Consider the following 23,244-nt stretch of genomic DNA (forward strand, 5'->3'; position numbering starts at 1 on the left):
GTAAATAACGGACGAGGCGGGGCCGCGGTTGCTAAGGGCGCGGGCATCTGGTGGCTGCCATAATGGCTTCCGCTCAGTGCGGGACGCCAACTTCTGTCATGTACCGGCTGCGTCTCTGGTCCCTATGGCCCCTCCTCACGTGACAACTACTGTGACTACTAGTCCAGGAGGCTCAGCCTCTGGAGTGGGTCCAGGGCCCACTCCAGCTGACCTCCGACCCCCTGAGGCCAACTGAGCCCTGGGCTTGGCGCTCCTCCGATCTCCCCCTGGAATCTCCCTATGCGTTTATCCACCCCCACCCCCATACAGACCCGGGAGCTTTGATAACCTGAGGTCCTCTACTGCCACCCAGATGTCAGCCTTGCCTCAGGAACCAACTGAGACTTTGGTTCCATTTCTGGACACAGATTCAGCTGGAGAGCTGCCCCTGGGGCCAGAGAAGTTTGCTGTTGCACACCAGGATCTGAATGATAAGCTGACTCACAAGAAAGGCTCCCAGAGTTGGTTCCAATGCTAGACTGGGATCAGAACCAGACGGTAGCTCGGCCTCTTTGCCTCAAAAGTAAGGTTCAAACTGTAAGTCTAGATCAGGCTGCAGATCATCAGGCATATGAAATACTTGTTCCACCTCTAGATAGTCAGAATTCAAAAGCAATGAAGATTAGTGTTTCACCCAAAAACCTGAAGAAGAATCTACCTAAGCATCGGAGGCTTGCTAAGGTTGTTGTTGGAACTCCACACCGATTTGTATCAAAACCTCAGTGTCAGAAACAAACTTTACAAGCATTTAGTATTTAGATTCAGGTATGGATATACTGTATCTGGGTAGCCTTCCTCCAGAAGTCCAGGTGAAAGATGAGCCTCCAGGGCCCCATGAGCAAGTTGGACTTTTGCCAATTCTATCTAGAGCCTGAAACTCAAAATCCACAGACCCTCCAAGAGATCCAGTCATCTTCACTCCAGCAAGAAGCCCCAGCACAGCTTCCACAGGTCCCTGAATACGTAGAAACTTCTTCAACCCAGTAGGAGGCCCCAGCTCTTCCTTCTCAGTACCTTAAGGGGGTCCATTCTTCAACAGAGCAGGAGGCCCCAACACAGCTGCTACCTGCCCTGAAGAGATTGTAGCTCAGTTATGAATACATCATCAGGTAAATGTTGCATTAAAAAGTTGGAGTGAGGCCAGGTGCAGTGGCTTACACCTGTAGTCCTAGCACTTTGGGAGGCCAAGGAGGGTGGATAACCTGAGATCAGGAGTTCGAGACTATCCTGACCAACATGGTGAAACCCTGTCTCTACTAAAAATACAAAAGTTTGCTGGGTGTAGTGGTGAGCACCTGTAATCCCAGCTACTCAGGAGGCTGAGGAAGGAGAATCACTTGAACCTGGGAGGTGGAGGTTGCAATGAGCTGAGATTGCACCATTGCACTCCAGCCTGGGCGAAAGAGTGAGACTCCATCTCAAACAAACAAAAAAAGTTGGAGGGAAGCTCATCACTCACACTTGCCCAATGTAACAGTCAAACGTGGATTTGGAGCTTACAAGAAGTCCAAAGCCAGATAAGAAACTTACATCAAGCCGGGAACAGGCCACAACTCAGCCTCCAGAGCACCCTGAGAAGATGGACCCTTCCTCAACCCAATTAGAGGACACAGCTTAGACACCAGAGTGCCCTGAGGAGATGAAATCTACAACCCAGCACAGGACCCCAGCTGAGCCTCCAGTTCCTCCTGTGGAGGCCAGACCTTCTCCAAGTGAGCAGGAACAGCCAGCTCAGCCTTCTGAGTTTCCTGGGGAGGTTGAACCTTCCCAGACCCAGCAGGAGGCCACCGCTCAGCCTCCAAAGTCCTCTATGGAGAGTGCATATCAAACTGCACTGAATTATGAGGTGACAGTTCAAACTCAGGGTGAGGATCAAGCTCATTATACAAATGACAGTTAAACCTGTGGATGTAGAGATTACCATAACTTCAGAGCCTATCAAAGAGACTAAATATTCTGCAGCCCAGCAGGAGGTCCCAACCCAGCCTCCAGAGGGAGTGGAAACTTCTGCAAACCAACAGGATTTAACGGAGGCTCCAAGTCCTGTGGAGGATGAATCTCCCCCGAGTGAGCAAGAACAGACAGCTCAGACTTCTGAGTCTTCAGGGGAGGTTGAATCGTCTCCAGCCCAGCACGAGACCCCAGCTCAGCCTCCAGAACATCATGAAGTAAAAGTTTCACCTCCAGGTCACCATAAAGCTCAGCATTCAGATTTGCCTATTGTCACTGTTAAGCCTCCAGTTATGCAGCTCACCATAGCAACAGAGCCTACTGCAGAGGTGGGAACTTCTCCAATCCACCAGGAGGCTACAGCTTAGCTCTCAGGGGCAGTTAATGATGTGGAACCTTCCATGACCCAGCACAGGGGCCCAACTCTGCCTCCATAGTCATCAGAAGATGACTTTACCAGTTCAACAGGAGACTTCAGTTCAATCTCCAGCTATTAAAGATGAGAACCTCTCTCCAGCCCAGCAGAAGGCTGCTGCTGAGTATCCACAGATGCCTGAGGAGGTTGAGTCTTCTCCAACACAGCAATAGACCCCAGCTCAGCCTTCAGAGATCCCTATTGAAGTTATAGCTAATCTCCAGTGCATCATGAGGTAACAGTTTCTCTAAGTCATGATCAAGTTCAGCCTCCAACATTGCACAATGACACTGTGAAACCTGTGGATCACATGGTAACCATGACTCCAGAGTTCACCTAACAGGTTGAAATTTTAACCAAACACAGGGCCCCAGCTCAGTCCTCAATGTCCCCTTAGCAGTTTCAGCATTTGAAAGACCAGCAAGAAATGATTATTCAGCAGCTAAATACCCCTGAAAATGATGAACTTCCTCCAGTCCCTCAAGAGCCCACAACTCAGTCTCCAGCTCAGACTTTGTAAGGTCATTGAATGATGAGATGGTATTTTCACCTCTAGATCTATCTTTAATATTCAGAAATAATTCAACTTTCCCTAATACCACATTTAAAAATATGGATATGGACCTCGCCATACCTACAGAAGTCACTATGGAGGTTGAACCTTCCCCAGTCCAGCAGGACAACCCTCCTATTCCACTGAGTAGGCTGACTTTTCTCCAACCCAGCATGATACCCCTTCCCCACCTCTGGATTCTCCAGAAAAGATTGAATCTCCATCACAGCAAGAGGCCACAGCTCAGACCCCAGATTCCCCTAAAGGGGTGGATTTTCTCCAGTCCAGCAAGAGTCCCCAGCTGAGGCACCAGAGCTCCCTAAGGAGGTTGAACCACTGCAACCCAGCAGGAAGCCTCAGGTCATCCTCCAAAGTCCACTGCAGAGGTCAGTCCACCATAGCTGGAGATACCAGCTCAGCCATCAGCCACCTGAGAAGGTCAAACCATCTTCAGACCTACAGCAGGCCTCAACTCAGCTTTTAGAGCCACCTGAAGAGGTAGAATGCTCTCCAGTCCAGTAGACGGTGCCTGCTCAGTCTTCAGAGCCCCCTATGGTGGTAGAATCCTCTTCGACAGAGCAGATGGCCCCATCTTTGCCTCCAAATCTCCCTCAGGAGGTGGAACCATCTCTGACTCATCAGGAGGTTCCAACTCAGACTCCAGAGCCCCCTATGGAGACAGAACCTTCTCCAGCTCAGCAGGAGGCCACAGTTCAGGCTCCAGAGCCTCCTAAGGAGGCAGAACCTTCAAGTCAGCAGATGGTCCCAGCTCAGCTTCCAGAGCCCCCTAAGGGGGTTGCAGCTCAACCTCTAATGCATTATGAGATGACAATTGTAACAGCAAGCCAGGACCAAACTCAGTATCCAGCATTATGAGATGACAATTCCAACAGCAGGCCAAAACCAAGCTCAGTATCCGGTATCACCCAGTGTCACATTGCAACATTTACACCTGGAGCTTACCATAACTCCAGAACCCACTATGGAGGCTGAGCATTCTATAATGCTGAGGATGACTACAGCTCCTCCAAAACACCCTGAGGTGACCCTTCCACCTTCAGACCATGTGCAGGCTCAGCACACAAACCTGAGGCCACAGTGCAACCTTTGGATCTGAAATTTACCACGAATCAACAACCTACTACAGAGAGTATATTTTCTCCAACCATGGAGAATTCAACTCAGCTTCCAGAGCCACCTATGGAGGTTGTAACTCAACCTCCAGCTCATTATGAGGTGACAGTTCCAATACAAGGTCAGGATCAAGCTCCGCATGCAACACTGGCCAGTGTCACACTGCAACCTTTGGACCTGGGGCTTACCATCGCTCCAGAATCCACTACAAAGGTTGAACTTTCTCCAGCCGTGCAGGAGGCCGCAACTCAGCATCCTCAGGAAGTTACACCTTAACCTCCAGTATTTCAAGAGGTAACAATTTCAACACCAGGTCAGGATCAAGCTCAGCATTGAATATCACCCATCATTACAGTTAAACCTCTGGACCTGGGACTTACCATAACTCCAGAACCCACTACAGAGGTTGAACATTCTACACCCCTGAAGAAGACTATAGTTCCTCCAAAGCACCCTGAGGTGACACTTCCACATCCACACCAGGTTCAGACTTAGCATTCAAACCTGACTCAAGTCACATTTCAACCTTTGGATCTGAAACTTACCTTAACTCCAGAATCCTCTATGGAGGTTGAGCCTTCTTCAACCATGCATAAGACCCCAACTCAGCCTCCAGAGCTACCTAAGGAGGTTGTAGTTCACCCTCCTGGGTATTTATGAGATGTCTCTTCCAACAGAAGGCCAGGATCAAGTTAATCATCCAACCTCACCCAGTGTCACAGTTCAACCTTTGGATCTGGGGCTTACCGTTACTCCGCAATTCACTACAAAGGTTGAACCTTCTAGAGCCATGATGACTACAGCTCCTCTCCCAAAGCACCCTAAGGTGACACTTCCACCACGAGACAAAGGTCAATGCTCAGTATTCAAACCAGACCCAAGTCACAGTTCAACTTTTGGACTTGGAACTTACCATAAATACAGAACCTACTACAGGGGTGAAACTTTTCCAACCACAGAGGAGACCTCAACTCAGCCTCCAGACCTGGGGCTTGCCATAACTCTAGACCCCATACAGACATTGAACATTCTACAGCCCTGGACAAGACTACAGCTTCACGTCCAGACCAGGTTCAGACTCAGCATCAAAACCTGACTGAAGTCAGAGGTCCACCTTTCAACTAGAACCTACTCAGGATTCATTGGTTCAGTCTGAAAGTTACACCCAAAATAAGGCTTTAACTGCACAAGAGGAACAGAAGGCCTCCACAAGCACCAACATATGTGATCTCTGTACCTGCGGAGATGAGACACTGTCATGTATTGACATCAGCCCAAAGCAGAGGCTCCACAAAGTGCCTGTGCCAGAGCCTCCACCAAGTGCCTGTGCCAGAGCCTAGCACCTACAATGGCATCTTCACCATCTTGTAAGAATCACCTTTCCTCAATTGTTCTCTGTGTCCTGCCTGATATAGCAGCTTTTTCCTGGAGGCCTTCCTGGGCCTTCTTTATCTCACCAAACCACATGGACAACTGACTTTCTGCTTCTGCCTTTGCCTGTCATCTCTTCCTTCTCCTCATTCTCCTTTACTGTTAGGCCCCTTACCTGGTCTTTTACTTGTGATTGCTCTTAATCCTTTTCTTATCCATTTTTCTTTAGCCCCATCACATCATTTGCTTCACTGTTGCTGTCCTCCTATTTGCACTTCACCCTCTTTACAGCAGTCTGTCTCTCCAACTCAGTGATAGTGCTCTAGGTGGTTAAGAATTGATTCTGAAGCCAGGTTACTGGGTTTGAACCCAGGTCTGTCATTTGTTAGCTTGGTTACCCTGAACAAGTTATTTTTCTCTGTGACTCAATTTCCTCATCTTTAAACTGGGGATTATTCTAGTTAACATTTCATAGGATTGTTGTGAAATTTAGGTGAGTGAATACCTGTAATACTTGCATCAGTGCCTAATACATGTAAGAGTGGTGGCTGTTAACATGATTACTTAGCTCTTTAGTTATGTTCAGAACTCATCTTTGTCCCTGACTTTCTATATGTAGCACCCGTTTTGTGTCCAACCCAGGGACAAGTATGACACTGTCTCCGGAACATGAAAATGATAGAAGAAAAAGAATAAGCATAAAAATGGAGGTGTAAATAATAAAGTACTAAAACATAATGCAGACCATCAGTGCTAGAATTCACCAGAATCTGTGATCCTTGAATTATGGAGGTCAGGGGAAGCTGCATCGGTAAACTAACACTTTACCTGGGGCTTAAAAATTAGCTATAATTTGTTAAATAAGAAAAAATAGGAGTACGGTCTAGGCAAAGGCATGGTTACAGGTATGGTCGAAATTGAGTAGAACGACCCACAGCTCAGCCTCCAGAGAAACCCAAGGAGGTGGACTCTTCCTCAACCCAATTAGAGGCCCCAGCTCAGATACCAGAGCACCCTAAGGAGATTAAATCTTCAGCAACCCACCAAGGGACTCCGGCTGAGCCTCCAGGTCCTCCTGTGGCAGCTGAACCTTCCTCCAGTAAGCAGCAGCAGCCAGCTCAGCCTTCTGAGTTTCCTGGGGAGGTTGAACCTTCTCAGACCCAGCAGAAGACCCCAGTTCAGCCTCCAGAGTCTTCTATGGAGAGTGCAGCTCAAACTCCACCGAATCATGGGTGACAATTTAACGTCAGGGTGAGGATGGAGCTCATTATACCTTGCCAAGCATTACAGTTAAGCCTGTGGATGTAGAGATTAGCATAACTTCAGAGCCAAGGATAATGAATCTTCTCCAGTCCAGCAGGAGGCCCCAACCTAGCCTCCAGAGGAGGTGGAAACTTCCACAACCCAAGAGAAGGCCCCAACTGAGCCTCCATGTTCTCCTGTGGAGACTGATCCTTTTCCCGGTGAGCATGAGCAGCCAGCTCAGCCTTCTGAGTCTCCTGGGAGGTTGAATTTTCTCCAGCCCAGCAGGAGATTCCAGCTCAGCCTTGAAAACATTATGAGGTAACAGTTTCACCTCCAGCTCACCATCAAGCTCAGTCCTTAATGTCCCCTGAGAAGTTTAACCATTTGAAAGATGAGCAAGAGATTATCATTCAGCAGTTAACTACCCCTGAAAATGATGAACTTTCTCCACTTGCTCAAAAGCCCACAACTTGGTCTCCAGCTCAGCTCTCCTCAGAAATTGTAAGTCCATTGAATGATGAGATGGAATTTTTCACCTGAAGATCTGTCTTCAATATTCAGAAATAATTCAACTTTGCCTAAAATCACAGTTAAAAATGTGGATATAGAGTTTACCATACCTACAGCAGTCACTATAGAGGTTGAACCTTCTCCAGTCCAGCAGGACAACCCTCCTATTCCCAGTGAGCAGACTGACTTTTCTCTAGCCCAGCCTGATTCCCCTTCCCTACCTCTGGAGTCTCCTGAAGAGAGTGAATCTTCAGCCCAGCAAGAGGCTACAGCTCAGACTCCAAATCCCCCTAAGGAGGTAGAACCTTCTCCAGTCCAGCAAGAGTTTCCAGCTGAGCCAACAGAGCCTGCTAAGGAGGTTGAACCATCTGCAACCCAGCAGGAAGCCTCAGGTCATCCTCTGAAGTCCACAAAAGAGGTCAATCCTCCACCAAAGCAGGAGATACCAGCTCAGCCATCAGAGCCACCTGAGAAGGTTGAACTATCTCCAGTCCTACAGCAGGCCCCAACTCAGCTTTTAGAGCCACTTAAAAAGGTAGAATGCTCTCCAGTCCAGCAGGCAGTCCCTGCTCAGTCTTCAGAGCCCTCTATTGTGGTAGAACCCTCTCCAGTCCAGCAGATAGCCCATCTTTGCCTCCAGAGCTCCCTCAGGAAGTGGAACCCTCTCTAACTCAGCAAAACTTTCCAGCTCAGACTCCATACCCCCTATGGAGGCAGAGCCTTCTCCAAACCAGCAGGAGGCCACAGTTCAGGCTTCAGAGCCCCCCAAGAATATAGAACTTTCAAGCCAGCAGATGGTCCCAGGTCAGCTTCCAGAGCCACCTAAGCGGGTTGCAGCTCAACATCCAATGCATTATGAGATGATAATTTCAACAGCAAGGCAGGACCAGGCTCAGTATCCAGTGTCACCCAGTGTCACATTTCAACCTTTAGACCTAGGGCTTACTATAACTCCAGTATCCACGAAGGAGGCTGAGCATTCGACAACCCTGAGAAAAACTGCAATTCCTCCAAAACACCCTGAAGTGACTCTTCCAACTCCAGACCATGTGCAGGCTCAGCACACAAACCTAACTGAGGTCACAGTTTAAACTTTGGATCTGAAACTTACCACAACTCCACAACCTACTACAGAGAATATATTTCCTCCAACCATGGAGAACTCAAATCAACTTCCAGAACCACCTACGGAGGTTGTAGCTCAACTTCCACCTCATGAGATGACAATTCCAACACAAGGTCAGGATCAAGCTCAGCTTTCAACACTGGCCAGTGTCACACTTCAACCTTTGGACCTGGGGTTTATCATCACTCCAGAATCCACTACAGAAATTGAACTTTCTCCAACCATGCAGGAGATCCCAACTCAGCCTCCTAAGGAATTTGTACCCCAACCTCCAGTATATCAAGAGGTGAGTGTTCCAACACCGGGTCAGGATCAAGCTCAGCATCCAGTGTCACCTAGCATTACAGTTCAACCTCTAGACCTGGTGGACTTACCATAACTCCAGAACCCACTACAGAGGTTGAACATTCTACACCCCTGAAAAAGACTACAGTTCCTCCAAAGCACCCTGAGGTGACACTTCCACATCCACACCAGGTTCAGACTCTACATTCAAACCTGATGCAAGTCACAGTTCAACCTTTGGGTCTGAAACTTACCTTAACTCTGTGGAGGTTGAATCCTCTATGGAGGTTGAACCTTCTCCAACCATGCAGAAGACCCCAACTCGGCCTCCAGAGCTACCTAAGGAGTTTGTAGCTCTACCGCCTGTGTATTATTATCAGGTACCCATTCCAACACCAAGCCAAGATCAAGCTCTGCCCTTCTACAGCCCCGATGACTACAGCTCCTCCTCCAAAGCATCCTGAAGTGACACATCCACCTCCAGACAAGAACCAGGCTCAGCATCCAAACCTGACTCAATTCACAGTTCAATCTTTGGACCTGGAGCTTACCATAACTACAGAACCTACTATAGAGGTTAAAACTTCTCCAACCATGGAGGAGACCTCAACTCAGCCTTCAGACCTGGGATTTGCCATAGTTCCAGAACTCACCATAGAGACTGAACATTCTACAGGCCTGGACAAGACTACAGCTCCACATCCAGACCAAGTTCAGACTCAGCATTGAAACCTGACTGAAGTCACACATTTCACCTTCTGAACTAGAACCTACTCAGAGTTCACTGGTGCAGTCTGAAAGTTATGCCCAAAATAAGGCTTTAACTGCACAGGAGGAACAGAAGGCCTCTACAAGCACCAACATATGTGATCTCTATACCTGCAGAGATGAAACACTCTCATGTATTGATCTCAGCCCAAAGCAGAGGCTCCACCAAGTGCCTGTACCAGAGCCCAGCACCTGCAATGACACCTTCACCATCTTGTGAGAATCGTCTTTCCTCAATTGTTCTGTGTCCTGCCTGACATGACAGCCTTTTCGTGGAGGCCTTCCTGGGCCTCCTTTATCTCACCAAACCGAGCTGACAACGGACTTTCTGCTTTCACCTTTCTTGTCAATTCTTCCTTCTCCTGGTTCTCCTTTAGGCCCCTTCTCTGGTCTTTTACTTGTGATTGCTCTTAACCCTTTTCGTATCCACTTTCCTTTAGCCCCATCACATCATTGCTTAACAGCGGCTCTCCTCCCATTTTCACTTCACCCTCTTTACAGCAGCCTGTCCCTCTTCCCATCTCAGTGATGATGCTCTAAGTGGTTAAGAGTTCATTCTGTAGCCAGGCTGCCTGGGTTTGAACCCAGGTCTGTCATTTATTAGCTTGGTGACCCTGAGCAAGTTATTCTTCTCTGTGACTCAGTTTCCTCATCTTTAAACTGGGGATTATGCTAGTTACCATGCCATAGGATTGTTGTGAGATTTAAGTGAGTGCATACATGTATTGCTTACATCGGTGCCTAGCATATGTGGGAGTGTTGGCTGCTAACATGATTACTTAGTCCTTTAGTTATGTCCAGAACGCATCTTTGTCCCTGACTTTCTATATGTAGCAGTCGCTTTCTGTCAACCCTTGGCCAAGTATGATACTGTCTTCAGAAATGAAAATGATAGGAGGGAAGAAAGAGACTAGGCATGAAAAGGAGGTATATATAATGAATACTACAAGATAATGTAGACCATCGGTGCTAGGATTTACCAGAATCTGTGATCCTTGAGGTGTGGAGATCAGGGAAAGCTACATCAATAAGCTAAAACTTACTTGGGACTTAAAGTGTAGCTATAATTTGTTAAATAGAAAACAAATGGGAGTAGCTATAATTTAAATTGTAGCTATAATTTGTTAAATAGAAAACAAATGGGAGTACAGTCTAGGCAAAGTCATGATTACAGGTATGGTCGAAATTTGGTAGACAAGGCTGCAGCTCAGCCTCCAGAGAACCCCAGGGAGGTGGACTCTTCCTCAACCCAATTAGAGGGCCCAGCTCAGACACCAGAGTGCACTGAGGAGATGAAATATTTTGCCCCCAGCAAGGGACCCCAGCTGAGCCTCCAGGTCCTCCTGTGGAGGCTGAACCTTCCCCCAGTCAGCAGGAGCAGCCAGCTCAGCCTTCTGAGTTTTCTGGGGAGGTGGAATTTTCTCAGACCCAGGAGACCCCCAACTCTGCCTCCAGAGTCTTCTATAGAGAGTGTAGCTCAAACTCCACTGAATCATGAAGTGACAGTTCAAACTCAGGGTGAGGATCAAGCTCATTATACCTTGCCGAGCATTACAGTTAAACCTGCAGATGTAGAGATTAGCATAACTTCAGAGCCTACCAAGGACACTGACTCTTCTCCAGCCCAGCAGGAGGCCCCAGACCAGCATCCAGAGCAGGTGTAACCTTCTGCAACCCAACAGGAGGCCACAACTGAGCCTCCAGGTCCTCATGTGAATGCTGAACGTTCCCCAGTGAGCAGGAGCAGCCAGGTCTGCCTTCTGGGTTTTCTGGGGAAGTTGAGTCCTCTCTAGCCTGCAGGAGACCCCAGCCCAGCCTCCAGAACATCATCAAGTAACAGTTCCACCTCCTGGTCACCATCAAGTTCAACACTGAGATTTTCCCAATGTCACTGTTAAGCCTCCAGATACGCAGCTCACCATAGCAACACAGCCTACTGCAGAGGTGGGAACTTCTCCAATCCATCAGGAGGCTATAGCTCAGCTCTCAGGGCCAGTTAATGATGTGGAACATTCTGACATCCAGCATGGGGCCCCGCCTCTGCCTACAGAGTTATCGGAAGAGACTGGACCTTTACCAGTTCAACAGGAGACTTCAGTTGAATCTCCAGAACCTACTAAAGATGAGAACCCCTCTCCAATACAGTAGGAGGCTGCAGGTGAGCATCCACAGACCCCTGAGTAGGTCAAGTCTTCTCCAACCCAGCAAGATGCCCCAGCTCAGCCTTCAGAGCTCCCTAATGAAGTTGTAGCTCAACCTCCAGAGCATCACAGAGTAATAGTTTCTCCTATAAGTCATGAGGAAGTTCAGCCTCCAATATTTCACCATGTCATTGTTAAGCCTGTGGATCACATGGTTACCATGACTCCAGAGTTCACCTATCAGGTTGAAGTTTTAACTCAACACAGGGCCCCAGCTCAGCCTTTAATATCCCCTGAGCAGTTTAAACATTTGAAAGACCAGCAAAAGATTATCATTCAGCAGCTAAATACCCCTGGAAATGATGAACTTCCGCCAAATCTATCAAGAGCCCATGACTCCATCTCCAACTCAGCTTTCCTCAGACATTGTAAGTTCGTTTAATTGTAAGATGGTATTTTCATCTCTAGATGTGTCTTCCATATTCAGAAGTAGTTCAACTTTGCCTAATACCACAGTTAAATATGTGAATATGGGCCGGGCATGGCGGCTCACGCCTGTAATCCCAGCACTTTGGGAGGCCAAGGCAGGCAGATCACGAGGTCAGGAGATCCAGACCATCCTGGCTAACATGGTGAAACCCCGTCCCTACTAAAAATACAAAAAATTAGCCAGGTGTTGTCGCAGGCGCCTGTAGTCCCAGCTACTCAGGAGGCTGAGGCAGGAGAATGGCATGAACCCGGGAGGCAGAGCTTGCAGTGAGCCGAGATCGTGCCACCGCACTCCAGCCTGGGCGACAGAGGGAGACTCCATCTCAAAAAAAAAAAAAAAGGATCTAGCATAAGTATGGACTAATTTTTTTATCTTGCCTGAATTCCTATCTAAGGGGTCTGAGGAGTCATGCCCTACAAATCGTAAATTCTCATCAGATGGGTCTTATTTAACCCTATATATCATGATTTACTTTCCAGCCTGACCGTGTCATAACATTACAAGACAAAGAAGAAAATCAAAATATTTTACCCCAAAACATGTTATTTTGCCATATTTTTAAATGGCCCTGCAAAGCTTTTCTTTGTGGGAGAAATTTTGTATCTGTAAAGCATCTCTATTAACATAGCTAGATCTTTTTCTTCTAGAACCTCCCAATCCTAAAGAGATTCACTAAGATCTGAATAGGAAACATTTGTCACCTATTTCTCTAAGGGCAGCCACTATAAGACTTCAAAAGAACTTTGGTCTCCACAATCTTTATCGTAACCTGAACATTCCCTTTCTATCTATCCCAGGTCTTGAGACAAACTCAACCTTAATTGTCAACCAGAAAATGTTTAAATTCACCTATAGCCTGAAAGCCCCGAACTCCACTTTGAGTTGTTCCACCTTTCTGGACCAAACCAATGTGTTTCTTAAATGTATGTGATTGATGTCTCATGCCTCTCTAAAATGTATAAAACGAAGCTACGCCCTGACCACCCTGGACACATGTTCTCAGGACTTCCTGAGGGCTGTGTCATGGGCCATGGTCACTCATATTTGGCTCAGAATAAATCTCTTCAAATATTTTACAGTTCAACTCTTTTCATCGACATACGGACACTTGAAGTGAAGAAGCAGAGGAAAGAGAATGAAGTGGGAAAAATATAAAGAAATAATTACAGAAAACTTCCCAAATTTTCTGAAAGGCTTGAATTTACAAATTCAAGGTCAGCAAACCCCATATAGGATTGATCCAGAGAAACCTATACTTAGGCATATCAAAGTCAAACTGCTGAAAGCAAAAAAAGAGAAAATTTTGAAAGCAGGAGAGAAAAGTGGCACAATACATATGGGAAAACAACTATTTGAATAACTGAAGACTTCTTTTTTTTTTTTTTTTGGATGGAGGGCCAGATAGGTGAATTCAAAGATTTTCTGATTGGCAATTGGTTGAGTTACTACCTAAAAACCTGGAATCATTAGAAAGGAATGTCTAGGTTACCATAAGGGGTTGTGGAGACCAAGCCGTTATCATGCAGATGAAGCCTCCCTGTATCAGGCTTCAGAGAGAGTAGATTTTAAATATTTCTTATCAGACTTCAAGAGTCTGTTCTATCAGTCTTAAGATCTTTTTGACGTTAACGGTAACAAGGCGTTGTCTGACTCCCCCCTTCCAATCATGACCTGAACTAGTTTTTCAGGTTAACTTTAGAATGCCCTTGGCCGAGAGGAGGTGCCCATTCAGATGGCTGAAGGGCTTCAAATTTTATTTTTGGTTTACAGCCCATTCTTCATCAAACCTAAGCATTAAAAAACAGCAGTTTTCCCCTGGGTATTTGTGTCATTTCTGAAGGTTCCAGTGTCATGCAAGACTTTGATTTTTTAAATTAAATAAATTTGTTATGCTTTATTCTTGTAAATCTGTCTTTTGTTATAAGGGTGTCATCCATGAAACAATGGGTGAGGAAAAGATAACTACTTTTTCTCCTCTACAATACCACACTGTCTTCAAAGCTCATGCTTTTTTGGTCCCCTCTATCGTTTCACAATGAAGTCGCAGGCTGGGATGGCTGGGGTTTGGGTTGAAAAGTAGTCTGGGGCCAAACTGTCAACACTTGAATGCCATACAAAGGAATCTGCATTTTAGTTTTTATGAAATAAGGAGTTATTGGCCAGGTGTGGTGGCTCACACCTGTAATCCCAGTACTTTGGGAGGCTGAGGTGGGCAGACGGCTTGAGCCCAGGAGTTTGAGACCAGTCTGGGCAACATGACGAAACCCTGTGTCTATAAAAAATACAAAAATTAGCTGGGTATGGTGTCGCATGCCTGTAGTCCCAACTACTCAGGAAGTTGAGGTGGGAAGACCACTCAGGCCCAGGAGGTTGAGGCTACAGTGAGCTGTGATTGCACCACTGTACTCCAGCCGGGGGTACAAGCAAGGCCCTGCCACAAAACATAAAAATAATAAATAAATAAATAAATAAATAAATAAATAAATAAATAAATGAGTTATTGAAGGAGATCTCTGCAGTCAGAAAAATCTGGGCACAAATTGTAGGGGAGGAAATATAATATCTTTTTCTCACCCATCGTGAATTTCATGGCTGAGGCCCCTATAACAAGACAGATTAACAAGAGAAAGCATACAAATTTATTTATGGTAAGTTTTACATAAAACAAGAGACTTCAGAAATGAAAATCCAAATACTAAAGAAAAACTACTTTTATGTACAGTCATGCAGAAGTATGATTAGAAGACAAAAAGGTATATTCTAATGGTAATAAACTGAGGGAGGGGAAGACTTGTCAAGGCCTGTTTTCTCAGATTCTTCTTGGCCTCCAGGGTTGGGGAGGACCTCTCTGGAATGAGGATCTTATGACCTATTTTCAGAGGAGGTAGATCAGAATTATTTTACAGCCTGCTTCAAGGGAGAAAGGTGGGAGGAGGTCAGAGAGTGACCTCCCTGTTTCTGTAGTTTTCTCAGTTTCTTTCAGCTTAAAATAATCAGTAGGCCAAGGTGCCACATTTTGGGGTAGCATGCTCCATACCCCATCAAGATCATGTTCCAGTAATCAACTTCTGTACAGAAAAATCACCCCAGAACTTTAAGCTTAAAACAATAACCATTTCTTATCTCTTATAATTTTTGTGGATTAGGAATGCAGGAAAAGGTTGGCTGGGAGGTTCTGGTGTGGGGTCTCTCAGGTAGTTACAGTCAGACAATGATTCTCTCTCTCTCTCTGTCTCTCTCCACATGGTCTCTCCAGCATGGCAGTCTCAGGGTAGCTACACTTCAAAGGCTTCCTGAGCCAATATTTCAAAAAGAATAGCAAGCATCTGGGCAACATTTTCTAATCTAGCATTGAGAATCACTCTGATCCATCTATTGAGAATGTTGCAAAGATCCAAGAACAGAGGACATACTTTCCACCACTTGATGGTACAAATATCATAGAATTGTGGACATGTTTAAAACCACCACTTAATTCATCTATAGAATATAAAGAATAATAACAATATCCAGAGAGGGTTGATCTGAGGCTAAAATAAGATAAGGTATACTTCATTTCCCCATTTCCCTTCTGGAGCTTCCTGAGATCACCTCTCAGTAAACTACTTGCACTCAGCCGGGCACAGTGGCTCACGCCTGTAATCCCAGCACTTTGGGAGGCTGAGGCAGGTGGATAACCTGAGGCTGGGAGTTCGAGACCAGCCTGGCCAACATGGTGAAATCCCGTCTCTACTAAACATACAAAAATTAGCCGGGCATGGTTGTGCATGCCTATAATCCCAGCTACTCAGAAGGCTGAGGCACGAGAATTGCTTCAACCCAGGAGACAGAGGTTACAGTGAGCTGAGATCACACCACTGCACTCCAGCCTAGGTAACAGTGAGACTCTGTCTCAAGAAAGAGAAAAAAAATACTTGCACTCAAATCCTCTCTCAGGTTCGGCTTCTGGAGGAGCCAACCTAAGAAAGGTGGGAAAGAAAGAAAAGTCAGCTCCTAGATTGGTAGCCTGACCTGTTGAGCTTCATCATTTTAGCTTAAACAGCCACATTTATGGAGTATCTGCCAAGTACCATGTTACATATTTTAGGCCAATTCCTAATCATAGCCACATTGTGTAGTGTATAGCATCATCCTCATATCTCCGATAAGAAAACAGCCTTGGAAACGTCGAACAGCTGCCCAGAATTAGACAGCTAGTAAGTGGTGGAGCTGATTTGTAAAGAACAGGAGATGAAGGAGGCAGAAAGTCCACACTGCTTTTTGGCATGGCTGCCCAAAATGTGGGGTTATGACAACTCCTATTTCCATGTGCCCCGCCTCCCAACTGGAAAGTTCCTATTTCCTCATAGGGGGATTTTTTTTTTTTTTTTTTTTTGAGACGGCGTCTCGCTTTGTCTCCCAGGCTGGAGTGCAGTGGCGTGATCTCGGCTCACTGCAACCTCCGCCTCCCAGGTTCAAGCAATTCTTCTGTCTCAGCCTCCCAAGTAGCTGGGATTACAGGTGCCCACCACCACGCCCAGCTAACTTTTATATTTTTAGTAGAGAAGTGATCTCACCATGTTGGCCAGGCTGGTCTCAAACTCCTGACCTCAGGTAATCCACCTGCCTCGGCCTCCCAAAGTGCTGGGATTACAGGCGTGAGCCACCACACCCGGCCACAGCGGGGATTTTTAATGGTACTATCATTCAACTTGTCACTGATGGAGAAAGTGGAAGAGATGGAGAAAGAAAAACAAAGAGCAAAAGTATAGACGATGAGAGAGAAAGTTTACAATGTGCCAAATACCGTTCAGTTCTTTAATCTTCCCAACAAGGCTCGAGGGACGCATTAGCTAATATTATCTTTTACTTTTCAGAATGGGAAAGGCCACATTCTATGGAACAGTAAAGAGAAAATCCAGCCACCCTGATACCCAGTCTGTCTAGGTCACGCCCTGCCTCACTGTGACTTAGACTGTCTCTATGTTTTCCATTTCTTTTCTTTTTTCTACTTTTTTTTTTTTTTTTAACAAAACAATTCCGTGTCCTACTTTCTGAGCATATCCTGGCTGGTCCCTGCAGGGAAATTAAGCCTTCTTAAGGGGTTGGAGCAATCAAAAAGCAGCTGCAGGACAGAAAAGTGAGGGTGTGAACTGTCAGTGGTTCTCTCCTGTTTTCAGAAGCACTGACAGGATTTTGACGAGACAAACGGGTGGTTAGAGTGTCTACAGCGATGGGGCTAGAAAGCAGCCTGTGTGTCTGCAACATGAGAGGGAAGTTTTATGGCTGGAGGACTGTGTGTTTATGTGACCCTGGGGGTAGTTCTTCATCATTAATCATGTAGCAGTGTCAAAAATGTACATGTTACAACTTGAACGTGCAGAAAAGAGTTGCTGTCTATTTTTCAGTAACTGAGCTCACACTGGAGCACCCACTCTCACCAATGGTGGAAGAAACATTTAAACAAGGGTAATTAAGGAAAATGGGCTCCTCTGAAATGAAGCAGTTTCACTTCAGGTAAATATTCATGGCCAATGTGAAGTTCAAACTCCTTGTCAGGACTGTTTCTTACCTCCTAAGGTGGCTTCAGGATGCAGGGCGTCATGGTCCTGGTTGGGGGTGGGGCATGGTTCTCATTCTGCTGACAGCAGCTGACGTGTTGACATATGGCTCATCTCACCTTGCCCCGGGACCCTCTTGATGCTCCAGTGCCACAGCTGGCGGACCCTGTGGTCTGTTCTCTTGCTGAGGCCAGAACCCACAGCCACTTGCTGCCCGGGCCCCACCCAGTTCTCACTGATCTGAGCCTCAGCATGTCCTCTATCCTTTTTAAACTGCCCATTTGGCAGCCTCTGCTATGTGGGCATCCGGAACCTCACCAGAATATCCAAAAAGTCATTCCCATTCTCCATCTCAGATACTGCAAGTAGTCAAGACTCACCCCATCTACATCCCCAAGAACTGAAGGCTCCTGTTACATCATGGCACCTCTTCCTCTGATTCCCAGCTTCCATGGAATTCTCCATTTCTTCACATGCTGCTTCACCCCACGAGGGTCAGGGCCCTCATTTATTCATTGCCCCAAAACAACCACGATGTAAGGCTATTGGTTGTAACATGTTTACTGGAGATTTGCACACAAGATAGGTATTGAATATAGCACAGAATAATTCAGGTGAGAACTTGAATTTGGATACCAGCCATAAAAATCCCTGCCTTAAAAAACCACTGGCCATTCCCTGACAGAATAAATTAATCTCTCCCTGGCCTGATTTTATTCCCAGGATCTGGCCCACTGTGTTCTAGATCCCTGCACATCTCCCCTCTTCTCCCTCACCACCGCATATCCTTACCCCATCTCACACTGACCATGAATGACTTCCAATCCTGTTTCTTACACAGAGTTACCCCTCTCTAGGCAATATGAGGTAGGGGTGGGGTGGGATGGAATGGAGGGATTTCCCTTTTTATAATCACACATGCCCATTAAGGTATTTTTCCCCCTAATCCTAAGAGTAATTCCCTCCCTAAGAAGAATTTTGCCCTCATTTTAGATCAGCCAGCTCAATGTTAGGCAGCTTTGCTAAAATAGTTGTGTAATGCCTACAAACATTTTTGTAATGGGGTATTTTTTTGAATCCTCACATGAAGCAGTAGGTAATATTATTATACCCATTTCACAAAGAAACTGAGGTTTAGCAAAGTTAGGGAGCGTGGCCACTGAGTGAATCAACAGCCAAGCAAGAACCCAGACCCAGGTCTGCTTCCTCTAAATGCCCATGCTCTCCGCCACTGCCCATCAGGGGAGAAAAGAGATATGTGTCTGCAGCTGACAGGCAAATCCCATCTTCAAAATCAATTCCCAAGTGGCAGGAAAGGCCATTGTACTGCAGGGGCCTCTGTGGAGGGGACAAGCCAGGAGACAGGAGCCCTCGACGCTGGGGAAGCTTGTTCCTAAGGTCCCTACTGGTCCAACACACCATCTTCACGAAGCAACCTCCAGGATTCTCACTCCCAACTCAGTCTGTTCCCTGACAAGAGAGTCCCCACTGCAAACACCAATGCTGAGTCTGCCCTGGAAACAGCCCCCTTTGGGCTGACCACACTGTCTCTAGACCTCAGAACTATAGAGAGGCAGCTGCAAACTTGAGGCTCTCCCGGACTGTTCTGATCAACGTGCATCCCTGGCAAGGAGGCACTGTGCCTTTCTACCTCTACTGGGCAAGGGGCCAAGCCCAGAGAGGGCATCAGTGTTTGCTGAACTGAGTCCAATTCCAACCACTACTGTTTCCTCCTTCCTTTGTGATAAAGGGCTCCAGTAGGCTGAGCTGATCTCAGTGACTGTGAGCACAACTGCTTCCATTTACTGAGCACCTAGTATGTGCCAGGCATCATATGCAATGACCTTATCTGGTCTTTACCAGTCACGTGGGCTCAGTAGAAAGTCAGCCCATTTTATAGATGAGGAAACAGTCCAGCAAGAGCACAGCAGTTTCTTGAGCTTTTACAGCATAAGCAGCAGAGGCTGGAATTTGAACCAAAGCTTGTACAACTCCAAAGACTATCCTGTTTCCACTATGAAATACCCTCCATCAGAGGAGATAATGTCTACCACTCCTTCCCCGGAGATGATGAAATATCACTCTTCTTCTTTTGGGGGAGGGCACGTATGGTTGCTTTTGGTGTCAAAATATGATTCTAAAAGCCCACTTCCCTGATGCGGTAAAGGGTGGGGTGAGGGGTTGGGTGAGGGGGCTGGGGCAGGAATGAGCCACTGGGTGAGTCATGCACCTCAACCTCTGCTGAGAGAGCCTGAATCTCTTACTGGCCTGAGGGGGTAAAAGAAGCTCTAAGACGGGCTGAAGCTCCATGGGAATTCTCCCTCCAATACCTGGGTAACCCCCTACCACATGACTTATTAGAAATAGATCAAATATGCACATGATACAAAATTCTAAAGATACAAAGTGGTATACAAGGAAAAGAAGGTCTCCCTCCTACCGCTGTCCTCCAGGCCTCTCTCCCATTACCCTTCCTAACAGGAAGGGAATTGTTGCCAATTTCTTATGCAGCCTCCAAAAGCATTTACAAACATAGATGAGTCTCTCTCTTCTTTTTAAACGCACATACATTGTAGCATACTATGTAAGCCATTCTGTCCTCCTTGTTTCTTTCATCTAGTGTGTCTTAGGGATTATTCATTTCTGCAAGTATGAAGACTGCCCTTTTTTTTTTTTTTTTTTTTGAGACTGAGTCTCACTCTGTCACCCAGGCTGGAGTGCATGGAGTGCAGTGGCGCGATATCGCCTCACTGCAACCTCCACCTCCTGGGTTCAAGCGATTCTCCTGCCTCAGCCTCCTGAGTGGCTGGGATTACAGGCACGCGCCACCACGCCCAACTAATTTTTGTATTTTTAGTAGAGACAGGGTTTCACCATGTTGGCCAGGATGGATCTCTTGACCTCGTGATCTGCCCACCTCGGCCTCCCAAAGTGCTGGGATTACAGGCGTGAGCCACCACGCCCGGCCTCCTCATTCTTTTTAGTAGCAGCCTGGCATTCTGTTATATGGAAGTGCCAGAATTATTTCATTAGTCCTTTATTGATAAACTTCAATCTTCACTATTACAAACCATGAATATTTTGTATAGATCAAGTTGTACATATGTGACTACATCTGTAAGATAAATTCCTAGAAGTAGGAATACTAGTGCTTATTAAATACAGTATGTACTTTTAAATTTTTTCAAACTTTATAGAGGATGTAGCAATGTATAGCCCATCAATACTAAAAGGCACAGCCGGGCGCAGTAGCTCATGCCTGTACTCTCAACACTTTGGGAGGCAGAGGTGGGCAAATCACCTCAGGTCAAGAGTTCAAGACCAGCCTGGCCAACATGGCGAAACCCTGTCTGTACTAAAAATAGAAAAAATTAGCCGGGTGTGGTGGCACATGCCTGTAATCCCAGCTAGTTGGGAGGCTGAGGCAGGAGAATCACTTGAACCCAGGAGGCGGAGGCTGCAGTGAGCCAAGATCGAGTCATTGCACTCCAGACTGGGAAACAAGAGTGAAATTCTGTCTCAAAATAGTAATAATAATAATAATATAAAATAATAGTGATAATAATAAAAGGTAGTCAAGGGAGTGCTTTTTTTTTTTTGAGGTGGAGTCTTGCTCTGTTGCCCAGGCTGAAGGGCAGTGGCACAATCTTGGCTCACTGCAACCTCCGCTTCCTGGGTTCAAGTGATTCTCCTGCCTCAGCCTCCCAAGTAGTTGGGATTACAGGCACGCGCCACCATGCGCAGCTAATTTTTTGTATTTTTAGTAGAGACGGGATTTCGCCATGTTGGCCAGGCTGGTCTGGAACTCCTGGCCTCAAGTGATCCGCCTGCCTTGACCTCCCAAAGTGCTGGGATTACAGGGGTGAGCCACCGTGCCCTGCCGGGAGTGCTTTTTAGATGAGGAAAAAGCTGGAAGAGACTAGCTGAGAAGTAAACAGGCAGGCCCATGCCTGGCCCAGAAATTCATCCTAGGACCAGTGAAGAAGATGAGCCAGCACCACCAACAGCCTGTTTCCTACAGGCAAGCCACCCGTTTCACAGATGAGAAAACTGGGGCTCAGAGAGCCGACTTGCCTCACTCAGGGTTGTGGCCTGGAACGCTGTAGGTTCAGGGCTAATTCCTCTAGACAGTATATGCTTCACCCTCTGACCTCAAGCTGTGGTCTCCTGTGTTGGCTTGGCTACAAGTTGGAGCTCCTTCCTATTGTGGGCTGAAAGTAGTTGAGCCTACCACATGGTTCAGAACTTCCCCTGGTTATTTCATTCCCACATACAAGAAACCAGCCCCAGTCCCACACATACACACTCACACAGCTGCTATTTCCAGCTGCCTTGGGGCCCACAGGACCTTAAGCGTCCACTTCTCTGAGGCAGGTAGCAGTGATGACCCTGGACATTCATCGACCAGCCTAAGGAACTGAAACACAACAGATCCCTGCACAGTTACCATCAGATAGTGGGCAGCGAGGGCATGAAAGAAGTCAAAGCACATTAGCCACAGAGCTACCAGCCACTCAGGAAACAGAAGTCACCGTGGTGAAATAATTATCTTTCTTTGTATCGGAAGATGCCTTCACATCCATTAACTCATTTCACCTCCACAGTTCTCTGAATTAGACAAAACACGGATTCTTATATTCATTCTTCTTGTTGAGCAGATAAGGAAAAGGAAATATGCCTTTTCTAGAGAAGCAGAGACCAGAGGCCGACCCAGGTTTTCTGGTGCTTAATCCTGGTCCCATTTCTGCCCCATGTTAAGCAATCTCCTGGCAGTATGAGATGTTCATAAAAACCAGCTCTTATCTGCCCACATCCAGAATTAGTCACCATGTCCCTAGCAATGTTGTTTTGAACCCTCCAGTACATGGACGTATATGCATTCCTTTCTCTGTATCTTTCAGCTTCATAGCTGCGTCCTTTGTGAGGATACTCTTGGGATGTTTCTGAGTGGTGTCCTTTTACTGTATCTAAGTGCCTGGCATGGCCTCTGGAACATGATGGGTACTCAATAAAATTGTGTTGCTTGATTGGCTGAGAGAATGGATGATATATGGATGAGAGGATGAATGAATAGGTGAACAGATGAATGGATGGATGAGTGGGTGGATGGGTGACTGGTGAGTTGAGTATTGGTTCACTTGTTTACTTGTTTTGCTTTTATTTTTCTACTAGCATCCATTACCCCTTCAAAATCACCTTGACATCTTTTTATGCAATTACTTCTTCCTTCCAGGGTATACAGTCTCAGCAGTACGACATATCAGGGACGCTAACTTCTACCAGCCAAGAAGCAAGCAAATGACACAAGATTAGCTGGTCATACTCCCTCTCCTAGGACTGTGAATCCTTAGTAGAGTGAGACGAGGATAGGAAAATTAACTGGAATACATCTATATCAACAGTGGCACCCTGATGGCACTGCCAAGTAGTTCCTGCTGCCCACACACGCAGAGTGTTTCTGGTTTCTCACTTGTCATTTTTCCAAGCCAAGTTCTCCAATATCCTACCCATTCTATGAGCTACTCAACATTACCCCCAATACATTACTTTCCTGATTAAGTTAGTGTGATATAATTATGTGTGTGTGTGTGTGTATATATATAATTACATGTATATAAGTTTTCATCCACAGTTCCTGGCTTATAACTCCCATAGCCTTTTTATAGTCATCTGTTAT

General features: G+C 46.3%; 4 pseudogenes; all 4 read left to right on the forward strand.

The window, feature by feature from the left end:
• The first annotated feature begins 62 nt into the window (after positions 1 to 62).
• On the forward strand, positions 63 to 13,924 carry LOC101126161 (leucine-rich repeat-containing protein 37B-like; annotated as a pseudogene).
• LOC109026761 (leucine-rich repeat-containing protein 37A3-like) lies at positions 1,679 to 2,577 on the forward strand (annotated as a pseudogene).
• On the forward strand, positions 4,753 to 13,924 carry LOC129533815 (leucine-rich repeat-containing protein 37A2-like; annotated as a pseudogene).
• Positions 8,372 to 13,924, forward strand: LOC115930121 (leucine-rich repeat-containing protein 37A2-like; annotated as a pseudogene).
• Positions 13,925 to 23,244: the final 9,320 nt, after the last annotated feature.

Source organism: Gorilla gorilla, chromosome 4 (genome assembly GCF_029281585.2).
Source record: "Gorilla gorilla gorilla isolate KB3781 chromosome 4, NHGRI_mGorGor1-v2.1_pri, whole genome shotgun sequence".
Taxonomy (NCBI): domain Eukaryota; kingdom Metazoa; phylum Chordata; class Mammalia; order Primates; family Hominidae; genus Gorilla; species Gorilla gorilla.